At 35.4% G+C, this 10605-nt stretch overlaps 1 long non-coding RNA gene across 1 annotated transcript; it reads right to left on the reverse strand.

Moving 5' to 3' along the window:
• Positions 1–9053: 9053 nt before the first annotated feature.
• LOC123610776 lies at positions 9054–10374 on the reverse strand. The gene is made up of 3 exons (XR_006718292.1): positions 10009–10374; positions 9850–9926; positions 9054–9551 (listed from the first exon to the last, which is right to left on the reverse strand). It is a non-coding gene; the product is annotated as an uncharacterized LOC123610776 (long non-coding RNA).
• Between the last annotated feature and the right edge of the window lie 231 nt (positions 10375–10605).

Raw genomic sequence — 10605 nt, forward strand, 5'->3', positions numbered from 1 at the left:
CTCTGCACTTGGTATTGACAGCTGCTTCTTTTTTAATTTAGCCATTCTGTGTGGGACAGATTGTTATCTGGCTGTGGACACTTCCCTGACAGCTACTGAAGCTGAACACCTTTTCACACATTTGCTGACCATTTGGCTATCCTCTTTTGTGAAGTGCTTGTTTAAAAGTCTTTTTGAGCATTTTTGTATTGGGTTGTCTTTCTACCCATAAATTTGTTTAGTAGTTCTTTATATACAGTCTTTTGGCCTATTTGCAGTATTAATGGTGTCTCTGATGAAAACAAGTTTTAAAGCCTAATGTATGTCAGTCTCATCCTTTCTAGTTAATGCTTTCATCATGCTAAAGAAATTGTTTCCTACCCCAAAAACTATGCAGATATTTTCCTATGCTTTCTTTTATTTTTTTTTTAATTTTTTTTTTCAAAGTTTATTTATTTTTGGGACAGAGAGAGACAGAGCATGAACAGGGGAGGGGCAGAGAGAGAGGGAGACACAGAATCGGAAACAGGCTCCAGGCTCTGAGCCATCAGCCCAGAGCCTGACGCGGGGCTCGAACTCACGGACCGCGAGATCGTGACCTGGCTGAAGTCGGACGCTTAACCAACTGCGCCACCCAGGCGCCCCCCTATGCTTTCTTTTAGAAGTGTTATTATTTTTGTGACTTTCATGTTGGTCTAAAACTACCTGGAAACTGTTTTTCTTTTTGTGATGTGAAACAGAGATTAAGATTCACTTTTTTTTCCTACATACATATATCCGATTGAGTCAGCACCATATATTTGTAAAAAAATATTCTTTCTCATTGCTCTGCAGAGCCACTTTTCTTACCAATCTATTGGCCATGTGTGTGTCTGGATTCTCTAAGCCTGTTCCAGTTGTCAACTGCCTATTCTTAACTATTCTAATATTATAGTAAGTATTATAAGTGTTCCACTTATTTTCCTTTTCTTCAGGATTATCTTACCTCTTCTTGGCCCTTGCACTGCCATATGCATTTTAGCCTGCCAATTTTTTCACAAAATGTCTTGGGCTTTCATTGGAATTGCATTACATCTATAGGTTAGTTTAGGCAGTATTTTACGTATTTAGTATGTTGAGTCTCCAAACCATGAATACTGTGTTTCTTCCATTTATTTGTATCTTCCTTATTATCAGTAATGTTTTGTAGTTTTATATAGAGAGATTATAGCTTTCATTATTTTTAGCTAGATTTTACTATTATGATGCTTTTGGAAATTTTAACTTCTCAAGTTTTTATTTGTTCTCAGTATTAAGAAACATAGATTTGGTTTATACTACCCAAAGTAATCTACACATTTAAGGCAATCCCTATCAAAATACCACCAGTATTTTTCACAGAGCCAGAAAAAAACAATCCTAAAATGTGTATGGAACCAGAAAAGACCCAAATAGCTGAAGTCACCTTGAGAAGCAAAGCTTGTAGGCATCATAATTCCAGACTGCAAGTTATATTACAAAGCTGTGGTGATTAAGACAGTATGGGACTGGCACAAAAATAGAGAAGTAGATCAATAGAACAGAATAGAAAACCCGGAAATGAACCCACAACTACAAAGCCAATTAATTTTTGACAAAGCAAGAAAGAATATCCAATGGAAAAAAGACAAATGGTGTTGGGAAAGCTGGATAGTAACATGCAGAAAAATGAAACTGGACTATTTTCTTACGTCATACACAAAAATAAATTCAAAATGGGTGAAGGACCTAACATGAGAGAGGAAACAAAACCTCTTTGACATCTGCTGTAACAACTTCTTACTAGACACATTTCCTGAGACAAGGGAAACAAAAGCAAAAATAAACTATTGAGACTTCATCGAAATAAAAAGCTCCTGCATAGCAAAGGAAACAATCAATGAAACTAAAAGGCAACCTTCGGAATGGGAGAAGATATTTTCAAATGACATACCTGATAAAGAATTAGTATCCAAAATATATAAAGAACTTCCAAAATTCAACACCCAAAAAACAAATTATCCAGTTTAAAAATAGGCAGAAGACATGAAGACATTTTTTCCAAAGAAGACATCCAGATGGCTAACAGACGCATGAAAAGATGCTCAACATAACTCATCATCAGGGAAATACGAATCAAAACTGCAATGAAGGGCACCTGGCTGGCTCAATTGGTGGAGCGTACAACTCTTGATCTCAGAATTAGGAGTTTGAGCCCCATGTTGGATGTAGAAATCACTCAAAAATAAAAACTTAAAAAATAAACCCTACAGTGAATTATACATCACCTCACACCTGTCAGAATGGCTAAAAATTAACAACACAGGAAACAGTAGGTGTTGGCGAGGATGCAGAGAAAGAGGAACCTTCTTACACTGTTAGTGGGAATGCGAACAGGTGCAGAACTCGAAAACAGTATGGAGCTTCCTCAAAAAGCTAAAAATAGAACTACCCTACGACCCAGCAATTGCATTACTAGGTATTTACCCAAAGAATACAAAAATACTGATTCAAAGTGATATATGCACCCCCAATGTTTATAGCAGCATTATCAACAATGGCCAAATTGTGGAAAGAGCCCAAATGTCCATAAACTGATGAATGGATAAAGAAGAGGTGGTATATATATATCCATTATACATACACACACACACACTATATATATATATATATATATATATATATATATATATATATATATATAATATATGTAGATATGTAATGGAATGTTAGTCATCGGAAAGAATGAAATCTTGCCATTTGCAACAACATGGATGGAACTAGAGAGTAATATGCTAAGCAAAATAGGTCAGTCAGAGAAAATAAATACCATATGATATCACTCATAGGTGGAAATTAAGAAACAAAACAAATGATCATAGGGGAAAAAAAGAGACAGGCAAACCAAGAAACAGACTCTTAATTATAGAGAACAAACCAATGGTTACCAGAGGGGAGGAGGGTGGGGGCATGGGTTAAATAGGTGCTGGGGATTAAAGAGTGTACGTTTTGTGATGAGCACCAGGTGTTGTATGTAAGTGTTGAATCACTAAATTGTACACTGAAACTAATAATACACTGTGTATTAACTAGCCGGAATTTTTTTTAATGTTTATTTATTTTTGAGAGACAGAGAGACAGAACATGAGCGGGGGAGGGGCAGAGAGAGAGGGAGACACAGAATTCAAAGCAGCCTCCAGGCTCTGAGCTGTCAGCACAGAGCTGGACGTGGGGCTCGAACTCACAAACCGCGAGATCACGACCTGAGCCGAAGCCGGACGCTTAATGGACTGAACCACCCAGGCGCCCCTTGACTAACTGGAATTTAAATAAAAGCTAAAAACAAACCAAAAAAGAAATAGCAATTTGGGTATATTGGCCAAGTAATCTTACTGCACTTATTGCACTCATTAATTTTAACAGTTCTCCTGTAGATTGTGGGTTTCTTTACATACACTACCATTTATTTATCTCTTCCGTTCCAATGCTTACTACTTTTTTCTTGATATGCTGTATAGGCTAGTACCTCAAGAATAATGTTTAACAGACGTAATGGTAGCAGGGATTCTTATTTTATTTATGAACTTAGGGAAGATGTTTCAATATTTTACCATTAAGCATGATATTTGCTATAAGTTTCTTTAGAGATAATTTTTATCACATAAAGTCCATTTCCTTCTATTACTAGCTTATAAAGAATTTTTATGAATAACATTGAATTTAATCTCTTGCATTGTTTGTCTCTATTAAAATGATTATATGATCTCCCTTCTCTATTCGGTTAATGTAGTGAAATCCATGGGTAGATTTTCTTTGTTGAACTAAACTTGAGTTCCTGGAATACAGCTGTACCTACTCACGATGTATTGTCCTTTTATGCATCTTTTTGCTAATATTTTAATTAAGATTTTTGCAACTAGGACCATAAGCAAGATTATCCTTTATTATTTTTGTAAGTCCTACTCAGTTTTGATATTAAAGTTCTACTGATCTTATAAAGTGAATCAGGAAGAGTTACCTCTTTTTTACTCTCCAGAAGAGTTTAAATGGTCTTATTTCTTCCTTATTGGGAAGAATTTCCTACTAAAGTCCTGTGGGCCTAGAATTTTATATTTTTCAGGAAGGATTTTAATCACAGATTCAAAGATCTCACTTTTAAATTTTTTTAATGTTTATTATTTTTGAGAGGTAGAGAGAGTGAGAGCAGAGAGAGAGGGAGATGGAGAATCTGAAGCAGGTTTAGGCTCTGAGCTGTCCGCACAGAGCTCAATGCAGGGCTCAAACTTGCAAACCATGAGATCATGACTTGAGCTGAAGCTGGATGCTTGACCAACTGAGCCACCCAGGCGCCCCTCAAAGATCTAATTTTTTTAAATAGACATAGGATTATTCATACTCTCTATCTCTTATTGTTTCCATTGCAATCAGTTTTGATTTTCTAGAAATTAATCTATTTTATTTAAGTTTTCAAATTTATTGGCTTAAAGTTGTATAAAATATCCTCTTATAATGTTTCTAATATTCATAGACTCTGTAGTGATGTCTTCTTTTTCATTGCTGATATTACCTATGCCTTCTTTCTTTTTTCTAGATCAGTCTTATCAGGACTTCATCAATGTATTAATTCTTTTCAAAGAACCAAGTTTTGAGTTAATTGATCACTTCTATAAATTTGCAGCTTTATTTTTAACTTAAATTTTAGTTTTTTTTATGTTAGAGAGAGCAAGCAGGAGAGAAGGACAGAGGGAGAGTGAGAGAAAGAGAGAGAGAGAATCTTAAGCACGCTGAGCACAGAACCTGATGTGGGGCGTAATCCCACGACCCTGGGATCATGACCTGAGCCAAAATAAAGAGTTGAACACTCAATTGACTGAGCCACCCAGGTGCCCCTAATTTGCAGTTCTTTTCATAACCCCTTGAAATTAGAGATTTAGTTATCTGGGTATGTAAATAATTAATTTAGAGTCAGTTTAATATTTGCACTTAAGGCTATAAATTTCCTCTTTAAGCATGATTTTTGTTTGGTTAGCAAGTCTGGATATCCTGCATATTCACTATCAATTCACTTTAAATATTTGCTAATTTTTATTGTCATTTTTTTAGCCTTATTCATCATTTAGAACTATTCTGCTTAATTTCCAAACATTTGGAAATTTTCTACTTTATTTATATGTCTTTTAAGTCTCTTTTTTTTCTAAACTGACTTTATTGAATTATAATGTAAGTACTATTAAATTATACTTATTTATATAGTTCAGGATATCTTGACCAATGTATGCACCTGTGTAACGTCCAACAAATTCAAGAACAAATTCATGTCCCATAAAGTTTCCTCCTGCTCCGTAGTCAATTTTCCCACATCCCTGACCTACAAAACCACTATTGTGCTTTCTCTATAGATTACGATTTTCCTATTGTATAACTTCATATAAATGGAATCATATAGAATGTAATCTTCTATTGTCTGGCTTATTTTGTCAATGTAGTGGTTTTGTGGCATGCATTGGTAGTTTGTTCCCATTCACTGCTGAGAAGTATTTCATTGTATGAATACTACAGTTTATGAATCTGTTCACCTGTTGATGGCATTTGCATTTTTTTCTGGTTTGGGGCTGTTTTGAGTAAAGCTGATGTAAGTATTGGGGCACCTGGTTGAGACTGACTTTGGCTCAGGTTATGATCTCACTGTTCTTGAGTTGAAGCCCCTCGTCAAGCTCACTGCCATCAGCGTAGGGCCCACCTCAGATCCTCAGTCCCCCTCTCTCTGCCCCTCCCCACTTATGCTCTCTCAAAAATAAATAAAACTTTTTTTAAAAAAGCTGTTACAAGTATTTTTGAATATGTATGCACATATGTCCTCCTGTCTTTCCTAACGTGAAATTGCTGGGTAAAATGGTACTTGATAAGTAACTACCAAACCATGTTCTGAATGAGTTGTACCATTTTATATTCCCACTTTATGAGTTTCCGTTACTCTACATCCTCACCAACCCTTTGTATTGTCAACCGTTTTACTTTTAGTTGTTATAGGTTTGTAGTGGTATCTCATTATGCTTCTAATTTATATTTCTTCTGATGACTAATGATGGTAAGCATTTTGTATGTACTTGTTTGTCATTTCTAGATCTATATTTATTCAAATTTTAGGCTTATATTTTATTATTTGTTTTGATACTGAGGGAAAGAGCAAGAACAAGCATGGGAGGGGCAGAGAGAGAGAGAGAGAGAGAGAGAGAGAGAGAATCTTAAGCAGGCTCCATGCCCAGTGTGGAGCCTGACACAGGGCTCCATGTAACAACTGTGAGATCATGACCTGAGCCAAAATCCAGAGGTGGACGCTTAACCAACTGAGCCACCCAGGTGCCCCTGTGCTTGTATTTTAAAACTGGGTTTTTGTTCTCTCTTATTATTCAGTTGCAGATATACTTTTTATATTGTCTTACTTTCTTAATGGGGTATTTTAAAGAGCAGAAATTGTTTATTTTTATCAATCCCAATTCATTCATTCATATGTATACATATATGTATATACATATGCTTACATATATGTATATACATATGTTTACATATATGTATATATATGGCTAGCGCTTTTTGGTTTTTTTTGTGTGTGTGTCCCATTTTAGGGAATTTTGTCTACCAATGGTCACAAAGGATTTACGTGTTTTATGGGAGATTTGTATATTTTTTTCCTTTATATTTAGGTATATAGTCCATTCTGAGTTAATTTTTGTCTATGGAGTGAGGTAACTGTTGAGGCTTTTTTTTTTTAACCCTAATTATCTTTTGCTTATTGATCTCTTGATTAATTGAACTGTCATCATAGAATGACCGCATTTCAATCTTTTGGAATTTATTGACACTTTATTTGGGGCTTATCATATAATCAATTTTGGCAAATGTTCTATGTGTATCTAGAAAGAATGCACATGCAACAGTTGCTAATTACAATGATTTATATATATGTGAATTAGGTAAATTTTGTTAATTGTGCTGTTCAGATCTTTTGAAGGTCTACTGATCTTTCTCCTCACCTTCCCCCTCTCCCTCCTCCTCTTCCTCCCCCTTCCTCTTTTGGCTTGCTCCATCAGTTATTCAGAAATTTGTGTTAAAATTTTCCCACTGTGATTGCCTATTTCTTCTCTTGTGGTTTTGTATGTATGGTTTTGCTTTATATATTTCAAAAGTTTCTTGTTAAGTCATTTGAATTTAGAATACTATATTTTCCTGATGAATTAAACTTTTTATCATTTGAAATGTCCTATTCATCCCTAAGTAAATGTTTTTAACCTACATTATCTGATATTAGTGTATCAGCCCTGTATTGTTTTGTGTCTGTATGGTTTACACATTCTGTCCTTTTACTTTAATCTTTGTGCGTTCTTATATTTAAGATGTATCTCTTGCAAGCCAAACATAATATTTATATTATCAAGTCTAATAATTATTGTCTTTTAATTAGAATATTAGCCTGTTTACATTTGACACAATTACTTATGTTTAGAAGTTCAAGTTTAATGTTTGATTTTCTTGCTGTTTCTCTGCCACTCCCTCTCTTTTCCTCCCTCTTGTCTGCAGTGATTTGAATTAGGCTTTTATTTATTATATATTTCACCTGGATTGCTTGCTAATTATACATTTTCACTATTCTTTTAGCTTTTACTCTGGAAAATGCTACATGCATCCTTGACTTGTTAAAGTCTGACAAAAAGTAATATTTAAATTACTTCCCCGGGGGTGCCTGGATGGCTCAGTTGGTTAAGGCTTCAACTCTTGATTTCGGCTCAGGTCATGCTCTCACAGTTCATTAGATCGAGCCCCTCCTAGGGCTTAGGACAGACAGTGAGAAGCCTGCTTGGGATTCTCTCTCTACCCCTCCCTCACTCATGCTTTCTCTCTCGAAATTAATAAATAAATATTTTTAAAAAACTATAAATTACTTCGCAAGCCACACGAGGCTCATGGAACAGTTTAACACCATTTACCCTTTCCCTACATTTTGTGCTATTGTTGTCATGGATTTTACTTCTGTATAGAACTCAAACACTTCCAGATATTATTATTATTCTATACATTACACATTCGTTTAGATTTACCCATGTATTTATCTTTTCTGTTGTTCTTTATTTCTTCCAATTTCATTATGCTTTCTGTCTGGAATAATTTACCTTCTGACTAAAGAACTCCCATTAGTATTTCCTTAGTATAAATTGGTGAATAATTCTGTTTTTTTATTTGAAAATATCTTTATTTTGCTTTCACTTTAAAAAGACATTTTCTGTGGTTATCAAATTCTAGTATAGTTAGTTTCCTCTAGCTCTGACAGAAGATGTCATTTTATGTTTGTGGCCTACCTTCTTTTTTTGAGAATTCAAAATCTGTCTAATTGCTGCCATTTTGAAGATCAGATATCTTTTTCCTCTGGATTGTATTAATATTTTGCCTTTGTCTTTGTTCTTTTGAACACTTTTACTATTATATACCCATATTTGTTTTATCTGTACTTAATTTGAATGGTGTTTATAAGTTCCTGAATTTGTGGCTTGACATTTTGTAAAGTCCTGTCATTTTGATTTTCAAATTTTCTGTCTGCTTCATTTTCTCATCTGTTTATTCTTTTTTCTTTTTGGTAGATTTCAATTACATACATGTTAAATATTTCACCATTCCCATAGATCTTGTATGTTTCCTCTTTTTTTTGTGTGCATTTTCCATTTTCTTTTCTCTCTGTGCTTTGTAGTAGATATTTTCTCCCAGTCTGTGTTCCAATTTACTAATGCTCTCTTTTAATTATACCTAATCTGCTTCAATCAATTTATAGATTTTAGTTCAATCAATTTATAGATTCTATAAATGTATAGAATTTATATTTGAAGAATTTTAATATTTTCCTGTTTTATGCTGAAATTTTATCCAATACTTGGATTTCCAGTGAGTATGTTTCTATAATATGGTTTTCTCTTGTTTTTCTGTCATATGGTCTCATCTCCTGATAAACATAGTAATTGTTTATTTGCAGCCACACAAGACAATACATGTGATAAATTATACAGATATTTTAAGACTCTAGACAATACCATCTTTCAGAGAGAATTTATTTTTGTTTGGCAGTTGGGTAAGAGACAGATTAATTTTCATTCCATCAAAGATTTAGTTGATTTAATTCCAGCTTCATTATTTTTGAGGTAATGTCTGTCCCTTCTGGAGTTACAAGCTAGAACTGGAGTGTTTGCCTGGGCCTCTCCTCCTTGGTCCTTAAGTCCATTTTTTTCTTACCAACACTGTAAGACTGTTGGAAACTCTGCTCAGCATCTCAGCCTCTTGCTTTCTGCTTACACATAGACAAATGTCTACAGAGCTAAATTGGGCTCACTTCTCTGTACTTTCATTCTGTCTTAGCCTAAGTTCCCTAGAAAAAAATGGGAGGTATAACTCTGAGACACCAAAGTAAAGGGAAAAGAAAGTTGGGCAAAAAAGAAGGAAGGGCAAATACAAACGAGTGCAATATCGCAGATGACCACAGCTTCACAAAGAGACGCAGCTCACTGCTTGAATGCAGCCTGTCTTGGAATAGTCTGTTGGAGAAAGGAAGAGGAATTTATTCAGGGGCTTCCTCCACTGAATGACTTCTTTCATTGGTCAAAATTTACCCCACAAGGCATTAACTTCTCTGCATTTCTAAGTTTTTCAACTGCCCTCTTCAGACCTACTGTGGAAACAAAATTGTATAGCCTGCAGCATGCTGCTTCATCCAATTCCTGAACTAGTGACAGAAATCAGATACTTGCTGGGTACAGTGGGGCCTCCTGCCATAGCTGCAGCAGCTCAGACCACATCAAGCACAAAGGTTTCCATGCTGGAGATTGGCCTCACCTGGGCAGAGGCTGAGGCAGTCTGTGGATCTATGGATGAAGGGGTGGTGACCTTAGATCCACAGTAAGTTTGAGGACCTGGAAGACAGTTAGGCCCTAGAAGATTTGGGAAGGTTCCTCAGTTTGTCCAATGCACTTTCTCCCGGGAATCGTGACCTACCTTGTGGCTTCAGAATTCCCCATTGCCTTCAGATTGATGGCTTTATATATTGTCCAGCATGTCACATTCTCAAGGGAAGGTTTGGTCTGTAACCAGCTACTCCATGTTACTGGAAAAGAAAAGAAAACAAAACAAAACACTATCTCTTCAAGATCTTATTATAGTGATATAAAATGTTTACCCCAAATATAGTTAAATAAATTAGTTGACACTAGACTTACAGTAAAATAAGTGGGACACCAAGATGTCAGGTCCTCACTTGTAGATATAAATCACCTCTCACTTTTAAATTGACTTCTCTGACAAGTTCAGTCAATATTTTCAATGTCAAACTGCCCCGGATTTTCTCAGATTAATCCACTGACTGTATCACTCACCTAATGGAAATTCCCATCTTGACTTAAGCACTAATCATGGGTGGGGCCATAAAAGAAGGGCACAAAATTTGCCAGTTACATCATTCCCAAAGCAGAAGGTTCACAATTGGTTTAATCCTGATTACTTCAAGAATTCTCTCTCCTTCCTCTTTCCAGCTATAAACCTACCTCTGGTCTAACCTAGTCTGTGATTCAACTCCTTGTGACCTATTGTAAGAAT

This window comes from Leopardus geoffroyi, chromosome C2, assembly GCF_018350155.1.
Source record: "Leopardus geoffroyi isolate Oge1 chromosome C2, O.geoffroyi_Oge1_pat1.0, whole genome shotgun sequence".
Classification (NCBI taxonomy): Eukaryota; Metazoa; Chordata; class Mammalia; order Carnivora; family Felidae; genus Leopardus; species Leopardus geoffroyi.